Source organism: Meriones unguiculatus, chromosome 15 (genome assembly GCF_030254825.1).
Source record: "Meriones unguiculatus strain TT.TT164.6M chromosome 15, Bangor_MerUng_6.1, whole genome shotgun sequence".
Classification (NCBI taxonomy): domain Eukaryota; kingdom Metazoa; phylum Chordata; class Mammalia; order Rodentia; family Muridae; genus Meriones; species Meriones unguiculatus.
The window spans coordinates 20,836,708-20,856,152 of record NC_083362.1 but is presented as its reverse complement, the minus strand read 5'-3'; positions in this window follow the sequence as shown (position 1 = coordinate 20,856,152).

Genomic DNA, 19,445 nt, shown 5'->3' with positions numbered 1-19,445 from the left:
TCAGTTGAGGAACATCTAGGTTGTTTCCAGGTTCTGGCTATTACAAATAAAGCTCCTATGAATATAGTTAAGGCAAATATCCTTATTGTATGGTTGAGCCCAGGAGTGGTTTGGAGACTTTTCTTGACTGCTTTTATTTCTTTAACAATATAAGACTATTTAGATTGTTAACCTGATCTTGATTTGCCTTTGGTAAATAGACTCTATCAAGGAAACTACATTTTATTTGGACTTTCCAGTTTTGTGGAGCATAGTCTTTTGAAGTAAGACCAAATAATTCTTTGGATTTTTTTCAGTGTTTTTTGTTCTGTCCCTGGTTTTCATTTCTGATTTTGTAAATTTGGGTATTGTCTTTTTGCCTTTTAGTTAGTTTGGCTAAGTTTTTTTTTTTTCTATCTTGTTGATTTTCTAAAAGCACCAGCTTATTTTATTGATTCTTTGTATTGTTCTCTTTGTTTCTAAGTTATTGATTTCAGCCCTGATGCATTTGATTATTTCCTGCCACATACTTCTCTTGGGTGTGTCTGCTTCTTTTTGTTCTAGAGCTTTCAGATGTACTGTTAAGCTGTTAGTATGAGATCTCGCCATGGGAGCTTAGTGCTCTGAACTGTCTTTTTAGCACTGCTTTCATTGTGTTTCATAAGTTTGGGCATGTTGTGCCTTCACTTTCATTGAATTCTAGAAATGCCTAAATTTATTTCTTCCCTGACCCAATGGTCATTAAGTAGGGAGTTGTTCAGTTTCCATGAGTTTGCAGGCTTTCTACTGTTTTTGTTGTTGTCTAGTGCCACCTTTAATCCATGGTGGTCTGCTAAACCCCAAAGGGTTATTTCAATATTGCTTTGTGATCAAGTATATGGTCAATTTTATAGAAGGTTCCATGTAGTGTTGTGAAGAAGGTATACCCTTTTGTATTAGGTGAAATGTTGTATAGATATCTGTTATGTCCATTTGATTCATAACAACTGTGTACTTGAGCATCTTTTGGTTATATGCCTAGGAGTGATATAGCTGGATCTCGAGGAAGCACTATTCCTAATTTTCTAAGAAAACAACAGATTGAAGGGACGGAGGACCTCCCCTATCATTGTCTGGGCGAGGGACATAGGAGGAGAAAAAGGAGGAAGTGTAGGATTGGGAATGGATGAGGCAGAGCACTAGACCTGCGTCTCAAAATGAATAAGATGTAATTAAAAGTTTTACAAGTTTACATTCCCACTAGCAGTGGAGGAGGGATCCCTTTTCTCCACATCCTCTCCAGCAAATGTTGCCACCTGTGTTTTTGTTCGTAGCCATTCTGATGGGTGTAAGGTGAAATCTCAACGTGGTTTTGATTTGCTTTTCCCTGATGACTAAGGATGTTGAGGACTTCTTTGTTTCTCTGCCATTTGATATTCCTCTACTGAGAATTCTGTTTAGCTCTGTACCACATTTTTCACTGGTTTATTGAATTTTTGGTTTTAACTTCTTTAGTTCTTTATATATGCTGGATATTAGCCCTCAGGAAAGAGGACCCTGGGTAAGATGATCAATCTCAATCAGAAAGGAAAACAGGATAAACAAAGAAAGAGGGAGAAAAAAGGAATAGGACAGGAGCCTACCACAGTGGGCCTCTGAAAGACTCACCCAGAAGAATGTCAAAGCAGATGCTGAGAGTCATAGTCAAACTTTGTCAGAGTACAGAGAAACTTATGAAAGAAGGGGGTGATGAAAGACCTGGAGGGGACAGGAGCTCCACAAGGAGAGCAACAGAACCAAAAATCTGGACACAGGGGTCTTTTCTGAGACTTATACTCTCAGCAAGGACCATGCATGGATATAATCTAGAACCCCTGTACAGATGTAGCCCATGGCAGTTCAGTGTCTAAGTGGGTACCCTAGTAGGGGGTTCAAGGACTGTCTCTGACATGAACTCAGTGGCTGGATCTTTGATCACCTCCCCCCTGAGGTGGGGTACAGTCTTGTCAGGCCACAAAGGAAGACAATGCAGCCAGCCCTGATGAGACCTGATAGGCTAGGGTCAGATAGAAGGGACGGAGGACCTCCCCTATCATTGTCTGGGCGAGGGACATAGGAGGAGAAAAAGGAGGAAGTGTAGGATTGGGAATGGATGAGGCAGAGCACTAGACCTGCGTCTCAAAATGAATAAGATGTAATTAAAAAAGAATTTAATTTATAAATGTCTACATTATGAATGCTAATATTTAACAATGAAAATTACAATTAGTTGTCTTTACCTATACGAATACAGTTCTGTGGAAATATATTATTATAGTGTTTAGATCTGCTGTGTGGGATGGTTCTTAGTATTTGTCTCCATAGCTAATGACACCCAACATTGTGTATACTGATGACTTGCTTTTCAGTGACCTATTCGAAGTTGTGAATTAAAATCAGCACTTGTGTAATTGATGTGGGAAAGCAACAGTAGGAAATTATCATTTTCACTGTCAGCAACTGTAAAAATGGAGGGGAAAAAGATTTTGAACACTTAGCAAACAGTGTTGAAGTAGCCATGATTCAGGGGGAAATACACAAAGATGAATTATAGTATAAGCCTAGTATCTTCATGGACAGAATGCTCTGAGTTGTACAAATGGCATAAAATCAAAGGTTTTCTTGGCCGCAGGCTGATTTGAGAGCATGCTACTTGAGAATGAGTGGGTCAAGGAAGTTGCTGAGGGTGAGAAACATGTTTTATAAGTAAAAGGATTTTCATAGGACAGAATGCTCTCAACTAAACTTTTGTCTCCTTGTCCAGTAGTTAAGACACTCATATTTAAACCACAACTTCCAATAATAGGATTTAAAACATGACATATCATTGTAAATTTAACAAATTCCAAAGCTTGAACAACTTTAGGGGTTACTGAGCACTGTCTATGAGGGGAGCTAGTTCCTAACAGCTGCACAAGGTATTCTTGTGAGGAACATGCCTCATTTAAAAGGCTTCCTTATTAATGAAATGGAGAAAAAGAAAATCAGGAGACTGACTGAACAGCCTGCTGACATAATCTACCATTTTTTAAAGAAGGTTATTCAAGCAGACATCATAAATAACATAATATTTACACCATTTAGCATCATAATGTTCCTTATGTATTAAATATATTAGTCTAAGAAGTAAAATTATGAGATCTAAATTAAGGCAAAAATTAATTAATAAAAATGGACACTGAATAGAGATGAGACAATGGCATAAAAATAAAAATCATGAAAGCAAACAATTATGTAAAAGAAAGTCTGAACTAATTGGAGACAGAAAGAAAACATATATTTTAAAAAGAAGGCATTTCCTCAGTTAAGGTTCCCTCCTTTGAGATGACTTTAGCTTGTATCAAGTTGCTGTAAATCTGAGAGGACCTGAAGGGGATAGGAACTCCACAAGGAGATCAACAGAGCCCAAAAACCTGGGCCCAAGGGGGCCTGCAGAGACTGATACTCTAACCAAGGACTTAGACTCTCTTCTCAGAAGAAGGCCATAGGCTGCTTGGTTTCCAAATTGGGTTCCCTAGTAAGGGGGCAGGGGATGTCTCTGAATGAACTGTGGCTGCCTCTTTGATTACCTCCCCTTGGGGGGAGCATCCTTGCCAGGCCACAGAGGAAGATGATGCAGTCAGCCCTGATGAGACCTGATAGGCTAGGGTCAGATAGAAGGAGAGGAAGACCTCCCCTATCAGTGGACTAGGGAAGGTACATGGGAGAGTAGGACTGGAAGTGAGGGGGTTATAGCCAGGATACAAAGTGAATAAATTGTAATACACCAACAAACAAACAAACAAATAATTTTAAACTGAGAGGACTTAATTCCAAATAGCCAGCCAATCCTAATCAGTCACAGAGCCTCCATGGGCACCAGCCAATCCCAATTGAGATCATATATCCCCTTTTGGGCTTTAAAGGGGACTGCAAGCTCCATTTTGTGAAGGTGGTGACACCAGCATGCTGAAATTGTCTGCAGAAATAAACGCTCTTTGTTTTTGCATACCAAAAAAAAAAAAAAGAAGCAAATGGAAATTCTAACTATTAAAGGTAAAACACAACAGAGGAAAACACAATGGTTGAGACAATTGATTATGTTAGATGATAACAAATCCTCAAAAGAAAATAAGACAATTGAATTGTTTTTGTTTTTTGTTTTTTGTTTTTTTCAAATGAAAGAATCAAGAGAAAAACAAACCCAAACTTTAAAACTGGAATTAGAGATGGGCTAAAGGAGGGACTCTGATGTGGGTAGGGAACATCAAAATGATATAATTATAATAAAAATGTATTTTTATTTTCATCATTATCATTATTTTCCAATTTATTCATGTTGTGTCCCAGTTATAGTTCCCTCTCTCATATACTCCCAGTCTCATCCTTGATCTCTCTTCCCCTCTCCCTCCCCGTGGTCCACTGATTGGAGACATCCTCCTCCCCTACTATTGAACCTTAGTCTATCAGGTCCCATTAGCATTGCCTTGATCCTCTTCCTTTGTGGGTTGGTTAGGTCACCCCACCAGGGAGAAGTGATCAAGGAGAAAGCAACCAAATTCATATCAACGGCTGTCTTTTCTCCCCTTACTAGAATACCAATATGGAGACTGAGTTGTCTATAGGCTCTATCTAAGTAGGGACTCCAGGTCCTCTCTCTGCATGGTTTTTGGTTGATGCATCAGTCTCTGAAGTACCTCCTGAACACAGATTGGTTTTGGCTTTGTTGTTCTCCTTGTGGGACTCCTGTCCCCTCCGGGTCCTTTTATACCTTATCCTAGAATCTGTTAGTTTCTAATAGATCAGAGGTGAGTAGTAGGCCTCCTGAGCCAGTTCTCCTTCTGTAGCTGGTTGAGGGGAATACCCAACCTCTGAGGACTTACTAGCAGTAGGCACGGTTGCTATGAATTCAAGTTTTATAAATTTCATGGGATTCCATGTATGAATGCTTGGGATATATGTTGTCCTGCTGAAATCCTTTTCAGAAAGTTCTTACCAATGCCTGAATCTCGAAATGGTTTCCCTGTAGCAGTTTCAGTGTTTCATGCTTTACTTTAATTTTTACATTTACTATTTTATTTTTCATGTATACATGTATTCATCTATGTGGTAGCACATGCATATGATCACACAACCCTGAGGCCAGAAAGCAGCATATCCTCTGGGGCTGGAGTTACAGAACATGGGGAGTCATTTTACATGGGTGCTGAGAACCAGTACTTCCCTTTCAAGAGTGTGCTTTTAACTGCTGAGCCATCACCCTAACTCTACTTCACGTATTATATTAGGGTCTTTAATACAGCTATAAATTATTTTGTTCTGGGTATAATCTTCTGAACTCCTTCTTTTACATATAAAAAATATCAACTTTTCCAAAAACATTTGTCGAATGGGATTTCATTTTTATTTTGTTTCACTTCATTTTTATCCAGTGTATATTTCTGACACTTTCATCAAAAATTTTATCTCTAAAGTTCTATGGGTTTATTTCTGGGACCTATATTTTATGACATCAATCTAGGAGTCTTTTTCTGTTTGAGTAGATTTTTTTTTGTCACTATAGCTCTGCAGTATGATTTGAGATCATAAATTTTGATACCTATTCTCTGTTTATGATTGCTTTGAACATTGTGGGATTTTTTTTCTTGTGACATTTAAGAGTGATTTTCTAGATCTTTGATGAATTCCTTTGCAATTTTGATGAAGATTATATTGCATCTATATATTAATATATACTACATATTTATATTGCCATTTAAATCACATTTATTATGACAGTCCAGGAGCACTGAGGTTCTTCCCAAAGTCTTGGATTTTCTCTATTCTGTCTTTATAAATTTTATTATATTTTTTGTCCCTTTTGTTAAATGCTAGTACTCCTCTATTAATGAGGATATTGTGAATTGAATATTTTTCCAAATTCCTTCTTCTGCAAATTCATTATTGGTTTACAGACACTTTCTAAAATCTTTGTTTGTTTTGCTGTTTATAATAAATATGTACTTGTTTCATAGCTAGAAAAACATTTTATTTTTCTTTCGAACTATTTTGAGCTGTACTGAATTGTGACAATTACCCTGGATAGCATTTTTTTAATATTTTCTCATTTACGCGCATCAAACCTAAAATAACATAGTTCTCCTCTGTTATCTACTAACAGGTATTTTTATGACATATGAGACATTTTCAAAGTCATAGACTCCCAACTGAATTAAGCAATTATTGTCAATACTACAATTATGAACTGGTTATAAAACTCTTTATGAAAAACTCTGTAAATGCACGAACTCAAGGGTTCTTCTAATCTGGATGATTATACTGAGAGAGTAATAACAGGCCAATTGCCAAGAAGAGAATTGCAAAGACAAACCTGATCCATAAAATGTGAAGTAATGCTCTGCTTCAGAATGTATGAGTGGGAGGTTGTTTAATGAGCGCCCTTAAATGGTCTCATGATCCTCCAGTTTTAGCTAGTATTTTTCAAGCACACAAATGAACACACTCACATACACATATCACACACATAGACATAAACACACACACAGACACACACACACACACACACAGGGTTCATTTATATTTTAACCTGATCAGCAGAGCTAATAAAATAGAGTATTTTGAGTTATTTACTTTTTTAATATTTTCTCTGGCTTGAAAACATATGGAAGCAGGATTTTCAGAAAACATGGAGAATATGCTCTCTACATACAAAGAAAAAATTTAAAAAATCTACATAAAGTTTGAACAAAGTAATGTAGAATCAATATTTACTTACATGAATTTGAAATGGATCTTGCAGTACCCTTTTTGGTGCACAAGAATTCCAGGATATGTCATAATCTATTTCTCAATTTAAAAGCATAGAATAGTACATCTCTCATCCCTCATCAGAGAAATTTCTTTTAAATAATGCCAATTAGCAGAAAGACCACAACTCATCAACATACAGAGACTTCAGAGTGCTCAGAACTAAAATAAAATATCTATAAAATACTCTTCCCTTAAACACAGGAACACCTGGAAGAGGAAGCAGAATGATTTTAAGAGCCAGAGATGGTGGATGACTACAAAAAAAATAGCATTTTCTGGCAATAACTCGAAAGAAGCACGTAGGAACTCATAGTGATTATGACAGCAGTCACATACCATGTTCAAGCTCAAGCCAGAGAAAATCTCAGCATGGATGGATAAGAGCTTGGCATAAAGTCCCTTCACAAACTGAGAGGTCACTGGCATTTGACTCACTTTACTTTAAGGGTGTGGTTCATTTTCCAGGAAAAATCCCTTTATGCAAAAATGTTTTCACAAGAACTGAACTTACCTGTTATTTGTGAATAAAAATAAAAAAGAGACAGAAGAGGGAGTTGGGTGGTAGTGGAAACAAGCTAGAATCTAGAGAAGTTTGGGGGAAGAGGGATGACTATGATCAAAGTACAGTGAATACATTCTCAGTGTTTCTAAATCTGTCTGTTGTTTGGGTCAAATAAGTGTATATACATTCCTATAGATAAATTATTTCAGACAAAAAGTTGTAACACTAATATGTATATTTGAAAACTTTTAAAACATATTAACAATGACTAGTGAACAAAAAAAAGGATGGATTATTGGCAAGTTTTCTTTCACAGGGACTGACTTCTCCACAGGGATTATGTGTCTTTTGCATTTGATAGATTTATTTTATTATCATTTCCTTTATTGTTATTATATATTACAATTTATTCACTTTGAATCCTTGCTGTAGCCCCCTCCCTCAATTTCTCCAAGTCTCACCCTCCTTCTCTCTTACCCCACTATGTCCCTCCCATAGTCCACTGATAGAGGAGTTTCTACGCCCTTACTATCTGACCCTTCCCTATCAGGTTTCATTAGGACTGTCTGAATCCTCTTTCTCTGTGGCCTAGTAAGGCCACCTCAGCAGGGAGAGCTGATAAAAAAGCAGACAATGGAATCCATGTCAAAGACACAGAGAGCTCCTGCTCCCCTTACTGGAGAACCTACATGGCAACTGAGCTGAGCATGGGCTACATCTGGGCAGAGGATCTAGGTCCCCTCCATGCATGGTCCTTGGTTAATTCATCAGATTCTGCAGGATCCCCTGAGCTCAGATATTTTGACTCTGTTGGTCTCCTTGTGGAGTGCCTATTCCCTCCGTCTTTCTATCTCCCTCTTCTTTCTTTGCACTCTGCCCAAAATTTGTCTATGAGTCTCAGCTTCTGCTTTTATACCTCACTGGGTAGAGTCTTTCAGAAGTGGCCTGTGGAAGGTTCCTGTCATGCTGTCTTCCCCTACTTTTGATGTTTATCCTGTTTGTCCTGCTGAATGAGGGGTAAGCGTCTTCCCTAGGGTCTTTCCTGTTGTTTAGCTTCTTTAGAACTGTAGATTTAGTATGTTTATCCTATATTATGTGACTAATATTCACTTATAAGTGAGTTTATAGTATATGTGTCTTTCTGCTTCTGAGTTGCCTCACTCAGGATGACCTTTTCTAGTTCCATCCATTTGCCTACAAATTTAATGATTTCCTTGTTTTTAATTAATACAAATGTTTTTAATTATACAAATGGAATTGGTATCCCATTGTATAAATGTAGCACAATTTCTTTTTTGATTCTTCAGCTGAGAGACATCTAGGTTGTTTTCAGATTGTGGCTATTATGAATAAATCTGCTATGAAGATAGTTGAGAAAATGTCCTTATTGTATTGTTGAACATCTTTCAGTTATATGTCCAGGAAGTGGTATAGCTGAGTGAGAACTGTTCCTAATTTTCTGAGAAAGCACCAGATTGTTTTCTAAAGTGGTTGTTCAAGTTTACATTCCCACCAGCAATGGAGAAGGTTTCTACTTTCTCCACAACCTCTCCAGCATGTGTTGTCCCTTGAGTATTTGATCTTAGCCATTCTGATTTTACATCCATCAAAATGGATAAGATCAGAAACTCATGTGTCAGTGCATGTTAGAAAGGTTGTGGAGAAAGGAGAAGACTCCTCCATTAATGGTGGGAGTGCAAACTTGAACAACCATTGTGGTGTTTTATCAGAAAATTGGGAACAGCTCTATCTCAAGACTCAACTATACCTGGTAACTCCTGGGCATAGACCCCTAAGATGCAACAAAGACATTTGCTCAACTATGTTCATAGTGTCCTTATTCATATTAACCAGGAACTTGAAACAACCCAGATGTCTCTCAATGAATAAAGAAACTGAGGTACATCTACAAATGGATTACAACTCAGCACTTAAAAATAAGAACATCATGAAATTTGTAGGCAAGTGGAAAAAAAACATTCTGAGTGAGGGTAACCCAGACCCAGAATTATACCCATGGTGTATACTCACTTATAAGCAGATGTTATCTATACAATAGAGGATAACCACACCACAATCCACAGACCTAAAGGAGCTAAGTAACAAGGACTCTCCTAAGGACAATGCTTAATCCTCATTTAGAAAAGGCAAATAAAATAGACACTGGAAGAGTTTGAAGAGTGAGAACAAGAGGAGAGCCTACTATAAATGCCCTCTGAAAGACTACACCCACCAGAGGATTGAAGCAGATGCTGAGATTCACAGCCAAATTTTGAGCAGAGAGCGAGGAGTCTTATGGAAGAGGAGAGGGATAGAAGGACCCAGAGGGGACAAGCGCTCCACAAGAAGACCAGAAGAGCAACAAATCTGTGCTGAGGCTGGGGGTCTGCAGAGACTGGTACACCAACCAAAAAGCATGCATGGAGAGACCTAGGCCCTCTAGTCTGATATAGCCAACAGGTAGCTCATTTTCCAAGTGGGTGGCCTAGTATGGGGAGCAGAGGCTGTAGCTGACATGACTCAGTTGTCTGTTCCTAGATCACTTTCCCCTGGTGGGGCGGCCTTCCAGACCACAGAGGAAGGAGATGCAGAAAGTCCTAAGGAGTCCTAGGCTAAGTTCAGCTGGTAGGGGAGGAGGTCACCCTATTCTTAGGACAAGTGAAAGGAGATAGTGGGAAGAGGGTGGAAAGTTGGGACCCAGAGAAGAGTGAGGGGGCTATGCTCAGGATGTAAACTAAGGAATTTAAAAGAATTAATTTAATTAAAAAAGAAGTGGCTGGCCTCAAACTCTTGATCCTCCTGCCTCTGTCTCCTTCAGCAAATCCTCATTTAGAAAGACAAATGGGATATGCATTGAACGTATGACAGGAATCTACCACAAAAGGCATCTGAAAGACTCTACCTACCAGTGTTTCAAGGCAGACACTAAGACTCATAACCAAACCCTCGGCAGAGTGCAGGGAATCATATGAAAGAAGGGGAGTTAGTATGATATGGAAAGGATAGGAGCTCTACAAGGACCAAATATATCTGGGCACAGGGTCTTTTCTGAGACTGACACTCAACCAAGGACCACCTATGAATATAACCTAGAACTTCTGCTCGGATGTGGCCCGTGGTAGCTCAATAACCAAGTAGTTTTCCAAAGTAAGGGGAACAAGGACTATTTCTAGCAGGATCTCAAGGGCTGGCTCTTTGACCTCCCCCCCCCCCAGGGGAGGAGCAGTCCTGCTAGGCCACAGAGGAGGACTTTGCAGCCAGCCCTGAAGATACCTGATAAAACAAGGTCAAATGAAAGGGGAGGAGGTCCTCCCCTATCAGTGGACTTAGAAAGGGGCAGGGAGGAGACCAGGGAGGGAGTGTGGGGTTGGGGAGGGAATGAGGGAGTGGGATACAGCTGGGACACAGAGTTAAAAAATGTAACTAAAAAGAAAAAAAAAGTGGCCCCCAAACCCCAAAATAAAACTCAGTCTTTCTCATGTCCTCATAACAGTTGGTCTACTGATATATATCTCCCTACAGATAATTCCTAATGCTCAAATATTTTTTTAAATAAATATTTGCTATTCATGGCATGACAACACTGCTCATTGTGTGTCAAATATTAACTGAGAACTATTTTGATATACTGAGGGTAAATATATACCTGTTAAATTTGAGTTAAAAGTGGAGCTGATTTTTCTTTGAACGTTGGATTTGGGTCATCAAAAACATGCTTCCAGCTTCAGCTCACAAGATTACACCAAATTTCTCCTTTTTGTTGTTGTTGTTGTTGTTGTTGTTTGTTGTTCAGTTTGCTATTGTCAGGAACCTCTCTCACCTCCAAACCTACGGTTGTGGACATAATTTAATGGGCAATTTGCAGTTGATCTTTTTTCTAAAGTTCAGATTTTAATGTTAGGCCAAGCTAAAGGAGTTGTCAGTTTGTGCATAATTACAAAGTTTGTGTGACTACATTCCCTGGACTGAAATAATGTTTTTAAAATAATTGCTCCAGGCTACGATATTTTCTGCTTACAGTTCCACTTATTCAGAAGGCTGAGGTGAAAACATGGTCTGAGCTCTTAGCTGAATGGCAGAAACATTTTGTCACCCATTGGCAAAAAATATATATATAGTTAAAAAATAAACAGTAACCGTGAAAGCTTCCTTAATAATACAGAGAATATTATATGACTGTTATTTAACTTTCGTATGTTCTGCAAACAGTGTAGAAATGTAAGAGAACAAAATATAGAGAGCAATTAGGAATTAAACGGAGTTGGCCAGTCACAGATTGTAGATTCTAGTAGGATAAATGTACTTTTTTAATTTGTAGCCATAAAGTGGTTAGAATGATGTGTAATATAATTATAATGGTAGAAACTCCAAGCAATTCATATCCAATACTGTTCACCTCTGAATAAGATACATTAACTCTCCTAATCACAAAATGTCAAAATTTTGTCTAATTTAGAAATCCACAACCAATCAGAACACAGTGTTTTGGAGCTCAGTGGAAAGGATACATTTGCAAAACAACTTCTGCACCTAAGGCTAAGGGATTAATACAGAAGAGTGCAGTGGAAATAATGTAAGACACAGAGACACACTGAGTTTGATGTGAGACGTGTCTCCTAGGAGTGCCAGAAGCTAAACCCATCAAGTCTCGCTAATATGACTGCTTAAATCCAGCTGACCAAGGATGACAGCAATAGACATGAGAATGTGTTCAGGGTAAAGCTCTGAGACCATAGCCCAACACAGAGAACTACAAGCAACTAAGAAATACCAAGAGTGGAAGAAATGGTCTTTCCAAGAGAAGGGGACATAAATTGATTATCCAGTGCTAAACAATTTCTGAAAACATACTTAGAGGCAACATTATATTTATATTTAGGTTATATTTAAGAATTTATGTACATACATACACATATACATATTCATTCAAGAGCAATTAATGAAAAAAGAGGCCATTCATGTGAGGAAGAGTAAAGAAGAATAGCAAGTTTTAGAGGGAGGAAAAGAAAACTGGAAAATAGTGCAATTATATAATAATCTCAAAAACTAAAGAAATAAAAAAAAAACCTGATAAATTTAAATTCTACTATATGTTTTATCTTGGCTTGCATTGTTTTAAGATACGCAGAAACAAATAAGCATAAGCGTTCTAATCTCACATGCTGCAGGCATATCTAGACCAGTTTTGAGGTTGATGTTTAATTAATTCATATATTTACCTGGCCAGTACTAACATGATCTCATGCAATTTCCGTTTGCATGAGAATACAGAATACAGAACTTGGTATGCAGATCCTATTGTGAATGGTATCATTACTTCTGCAAGAAAGGTCATCAAAATATTCAGTATATAATGTAAAAATAAAAGTAACATAAAGTAGTGTTTGTTGAAAAATATCTCAGAATATTAAACCACTGAACCAAATGAGATTTTATGTATTCTTGATAAAAATTTACTCGCAATAAAAGAAAATAACATTTTAAGTTTCAAGATTAATTGCTGCTCATATACCTTTATTTGTTAATTTCAGTAGTCACTGCAATTTAAGCATGGCAAACACATCATTAAAAATTATATATAATTCATTCCATAGAAATAAATTAGGCATTCATCCAATCACATAGAAATGAAGGTTGGAGGAAAGAGATGGAGCAAGCAACAACCACATAATAATGAGATGATTGCATTTTTTCTAATTCAACTTCTAGCTTCATAGAGATCCTCTCAGGAGAGAAAATTGTGCAATAAAGGAACTCCTTGAATACAAATGGGGTTTCAAATTGAGTGCTTGTCCATTTCTCTATGAATATACTATCTTGCAGGAACTTGGTTGCCTCTGGCAATGAAAAAGGAAGAATAACCCCCCCCCCAGGGAGATAACAGAAGGCTCTTCATTTGTTACCTGATGGCTCTGCAGAACTAAGTTTCTTCCCCTTAGGAAAAACAAGAGGGGGTTTGTGGCTTGGTTCTATCTAGCCAGACCCAAAGTAATTCTTAAAGCCTTGGAACGCAGACATTGCAACTTATCAAGACTATTTGTTTTCTTATGAAAGTAAGCCTAGTGTTTATTTCCAAACATTTACAGAATAAATAATACATACCATACACAAACTTATCTCGCAAGTAGATAATAAGTTATTTATACTATTTTTGCCGTTTATTATAACAATGATACCACTAGAAGAGAAAATACTGAAGAAAGAAATATATACAAGAAAATTCTAAAAAAAATAGATTTACCATTGCAAAATAAAAATGAATACAGAATTGTGGATAGACCTCAAGATATTCTGAATATCTTGCAGATGTGCAGCTCCAGGTCTGTTTCCCAGGATGAAAAAAATAAAAAATAAATGATTCCAAGAGATAAATAAGCAAGTAAGGTTTTAGTTTTTTCTTTGTCAATATACCTAACCCTTTACTGCTGTAGCTGTCCGGGTGGCCCTGAGAGAGTGGAGCCTAAAAGTAAGGCAGACTAATCTCTCATGCCAGCTTTATGCAGGGCATCACATTTTTAAAATAATCTGAGGGTGTTTAAGGGTTACGGAAGGTCATATGCGCGAAGCTCACATGAGTTCAAGCTGTGCACAGTCATAGAGGCAGGGTGTTCGCCCTATGGACTACACCGGGGAGAGGCACAGATGCACATTCCAAGAACAGCTTTGTGCTTGGAAGACTGAGGTCACAGGGCCCTTATTCTGCTCTCTTGGAGTTTTCCCACAATCAATCAGAATTCTCCTTATACATCTTCAATGTTCCAACACATACCAAAAAAAAAAAAAAGTTATTTTTTCAACTTAACTTAGTTTGCTTTCTATAAATTGAATATTGAGTCACAAAGCAATGTCAGTCAGCATATCAAGAAAAAAATAAAAATAAAAATGGAGAAGGTGCTGGCAGAATGGATCGGAGGTTAAGAATGCTGGCTGCTTTTGCACAGGATCTGGTCTCTTTCCCAGAATCCACAAGGATGCTCACAAATATCCTTAACCAGTTTCAGGAAATCCTTTGCCTTCTCTGTCCTCTGTCATACACAGACGTACATGCAAGCAAGACACTCATAGAAATAAAATAAACAATCTAAAAACAATATTTTATGAAAATTAAGTGACAAAATTCGTGTGGTGTTAATTGAAATGTTCACAACTCAGGAATAGAGCTTGATATAACTTGACTCACATTCAAAATAACTTTTGTTGTTTTTTGTTTTGATTTTTAGCTGGAAGGCTAAACCTAGATCCTTGCTACCATAGAGCTAAATCATTTATTACACAGAAACACACACACACATGCATATAGATGTGTATATGTAAGTCTAAACACTGTAGGAAAAAGTCTATGAACTTGAGAGCTGGTAGAGGGTAGGAGATATGAAATAGAAGGCTAACACGGAAGAGCTAGAGAGAGAAAGTGAAGGGGGATGAGACGTCTTACTTCAGCACTTTGTGAATTCAGAAGCCCTGCACTTACCACGTTCACAGTGAAAGATACTCACAGTTATATTCTGTGCTGAAATTTTAAAAAAGCTGCCTCCCCAGCCAGACACTAATTAAAATATGGTATTTGTAAATTTACAAGGCATTAAATAAAAATTTTAAGACACTTCTCACTAAGCTTCCATAGAGTCCAACATCACCCCCCACAAACATACATACACACAGAGACAGAGACAGAGACAGAGGGAGACAGAGACAGAGACGGAGACAGAGGGAGACAGAGTGCTTGTTTGTGTTTCTTCGCAATCTATGCTGAGACACAGACCTGAATCTGGACACAGTGAGAGCATGTGTCTAAGTATTAGAGAATTTATCTACTACGCATGGGGCCCATGGGTGGCTCCCCAGGACTGCCACCCCACATCTGTAACAGAAAAACAGATGGACAAAGAATTTCCTGTAAGAAAAAAGTCTTTACTCATGATTTTCCTTGAATATATTCCAATATAAAATTTCTACAATAAATTATATGAGTGTAGAAGAGAGTACATAAAATTAAATCCCTGACATTTTTATATTAAAAAAACTTTAATTATTTTATAAATCTCACTGTACATAAACAATCTGATGTTCGAATTTAAAATTTTCTTCATTCTGTATATTAATTAAATAAAAACTTCAAAACAGGAAAAAAAAGAAAATATTCAGAAACAAACAAAATGTATTTAATTTCATGAGTTACACAAGAACTATTGAGATAATATAAGTTCATTCCTTATAAGATATGGATGATTAATTAAATCTTCAAATTTGTATCAATAAGCACGCTATATTTTTATACAAAAATATAAGTTTTATTCCTTGGAAAGTTATTTGCAATTAGTTTTTCGTCTAGCAACATAAAAGTATCCTTTTCTGGTCTTATTTAATTATAGGATCCTAGTTCCAAATCTTCAGATGTCAGTATATATCCTGAAGTAACTGTAAGAGTCCACGTTAGAGTCTGGAGATTGGGGAGCAAAAAAAGAGGATAATAGCAGAGTATAAGTGATAAGATAGAAGAAATGAATGAAGAGTTTTCTTTAAGGAGGAGACATGGAGAGAAGAAGATAGTAAAATTAAAAAAAATGTGAACATCTTAAAAGTCATAAGGAATCATCCTATTAACCATTAAGCCAAAGACCATCTGACAAATCTCAACATCAAGCATAAAAGTCCTCTTTTGTGTTGGTCACAGCTGTTTAAGGGAGTCATCAAACATGTGGCTATTTCAACGGGCCATCTTCAGAGGTGGAAAGGTCAGGCCTTATGATGACAACACTATGTACTTCAGCATCAGGGACCAGAGGCTCTCATGCTGGAACTGCCTCACGTAACTTCTCCATGAGGCCTACCTTTTGCTCTTCAAAAGGTAAGAACTAACCTTGAATACATTCTGTAAAACATTTTTTTTCTCTCAAGTGAAAAATCATACACCCATAGTAATTCATGTAAAAACAAACAAACAAACAAAAAAACGAACTTACATGGTATCTCCAACACTAATGTAAGAATCAGAAAATTAAAAATAGAAACACTTGCAATTTTATTTAAAATTGTTAAAATATTTGCAGTCCTGAACGTACTCAATAATGGAAAACTGAATAGCTTACCTGCACAATAAAGAAAAGGCAAAGGCAGTTCATCGACGCTTCTCAGTCTGGGCCTATGCATTTTTGAAATACCATAATCAAAGGAAGAAAAGAAGATGAAAGTCATAAATTTGAAAGAAGACTCCAAATCTTACCCTATTTGTGCATGCCATACTTAATAACTAGTAGATCCAGGAAGAAAGTTTCAGAATAAACACATAAAGCACTGAGAATGTGATTTTTAAAAATATATTTTCCACAACATGATTAAGTGAGTAGTGAACAAGGTTGTAAACTCCAAAATAACCTTTCAAAAGAAAAACATTACTTGTTGGCATAAGGAAGTGGTGTAGATGTTAACAGCACTAACGGCTCTTGCAGAAAACTCAACTTCAGCAGCCAGTGCACCTAACATGTAGCTCACAAACAGGATCCCATACCTCTTCTGCTCTCCATACATACTTTCACACATATGAGGTACATAAACTCACTCCAATGCACATAAACACATCCATAAACCTACAATATAAATAAGTAAATCTTCAAAAAGTATTTGCTTTCATAATTGCTATCCATGTGCACAAGTAAAACAAAAGCAAAACTATTTAGTGTGCACATTCAATCAAGCACACTTGGGATTATTGTGTTGAAAACTAAACAATACCAATAAAAAAGTCAATGAAACGTTAAGTTTATTGGTATTAGTTAACACTTCCAATGCAATTCTGAATCTAAGTGTATTTAACTCTCATATAGTCTTTTTTTCTTTTTTATTCTTCTCTCATATAATTTACCCTGATTGCAGTTTTTCCTCCCTCCGTTCCTCCCATTCTTCACTCCACCTTCCATCTTTCCAAGATCTACTTATCTGTTTTCCTTCAGAAAAAAAAAGGCCTCCCAGAGATATCAATCAAATATGACACAATAAGATACAGTAAAATATGAGGGTTTGTACCTAGTTGATATGTTATCATACCTGGTTTTGCTGCATTTGGTTGATATCCCTCAGATTCACTCCTACTTTTTTTATGTCATTAGAAAAGAAAAGGCTTCTAAGAGACAAAACATGACAAACATGACAAAATGAAATGAAGCAAAAACTATAATATATTGAAGTTGGATACAGCAACTCAATGGAAGAAGAGTCCCAAGTTAAAAATAAGTATCATATATCTGATCATTCTTGGAGTCAGGAGTGCCATAAAAATACTGAGCCTGGGAGGTAGAGGCAGAGGCAGAGGCAGGTGAATCTCAGTGAGTTCAAGGCCAGCCTGATCTACAAAGTGAGTCCAGTACATCTAAGGCTACACAGTAAAACCCTGTCTGAGGGGGTTAGTATAGAAAATAATTAGAACCCACACCCTGAAAATTACTAAGCTAGTAGTTACAATATACACACAGAAAACCTGGGGCAGACCCGTGCAAGGCTGGCACATGCTGTTTCAGTCTCTGTGCTCATACATACTTTGCTTAGCTGGTTCAGAAGACATTATTCTCCCGGTGTCCTCCATTCCCTCTGGTTCTTATAATCTTTCTGCCTCCTCTTCCATGGGGTTTTCTCATATCTGAGGGGAGGGACTGGATGGAGAACTCTCATTTATACTCTCTCTGCACCGTAATGTCTGGCTATGGGTCTCAGCATCTGTTCCCATTTGCTGCCAGTAGAAGCCTCTTTGATAATGATTGGATAAGGCAAGGTTGAGTATAGCAGAATATTATTGGAAGTCATTGTATTGATACTTTATTTGTTAAACACTAGTATTCAGTCTAAAATTGGGTCTCTGGGCTAGCTCTTCACTGGTTCTTCGTTACCCAAACAGGGTTGGGTGTGGTTTCTTACTCAGGAAGTAGGCTTTAGGTCAAATGGGACATTGGTTGGCTATTTTTGTATGAACTGCTCCACCGTTGCCTTAGCATGTTGTGTAGGCAGGACATATTGTAGATTAAATATTTTGTGGCCAGGTTGGTGTCCTCATTTCCCTTTTGGTAGCCTTCAGAACACTTTCCTGCACCAAAGATACTAGAATATAGAATATAGGGGTGAAGGTTCCATGTAGGCACAAGCTTGACTTATCCATGTTGAATGAGTTGTATGGGCATTGTTTTTGGCAATGGGGGTCAGCTGCCAGTTTGTAGAGAACAACCTTTTGTCTAAGCAACATCCCAGGTTGTCTGGGTATTTCAATGCTATCCACTTGGCCAATAACTCAGTTGAATGCAGTCTAGACTCACTTCTGGAAGCCTCCTAAGGCTACAAGAGATAGCCAGCTGAGTATGTGTGTTACCCATTACTAGAAATCCTCATTAGGAACCCCTTCATCGATTCCAGGAAGTTTCCATTTCACTAGGTTCCTACTACATCCTCCAAATACCCTCCTACCCCAATTCCTGCTCTCCCTGAAATTTTCATTTAATGTTTCATGGTATCTTGAAGAAGCATTGTCCCTTGTTATAAAATAGCTCCATTTAAACATCCCTTGCATATGTAAATGTGTTCCTTTTGGTAAGAGTCTATGGTAATAGGTTTCATACATTTTCAAAGGTTTTGGGCCAGCTATCTTTCCCTATGTCCATTCACCACAGTGCCATACTCACTTTCATCCCATTTAATCATGCCTATTTCATTATTTTTCCCCTTTCCTTTTATCGGTTCTCTCCTCTTTTCCTTTGAACTACCCTCCCCATATCTCATTATTAGTTTCCTGACTTTTATAGGTAATCTGATTTATACACACATTTAAAAGTTCAGCCCTATAATTCATAAATGAGAGATAATATACAACATTTGTGTTTCTGAATTTGAGTTAACTAACTTAAAATTATTATGACTGGCTCCATACATTTACCTTTGGGATTTATAATTTCATTTTCTCTCACAACTCAATAACATTCTATTATACAAAGAATATCTCATCTTCACTATTCATTAATGAATTGATAAGCATCTAGGCTACTTCCATTTCCTGTCTATTGTGAATAAATCAGCAATGATGGTGAAGGAACAGCATCTCTACAGTAGCAATAAGTAGTTGGGAAGATACACAGTAGCTCCATCATATGGTCAGTTTATTTATAGCTTCCTAAAGAAA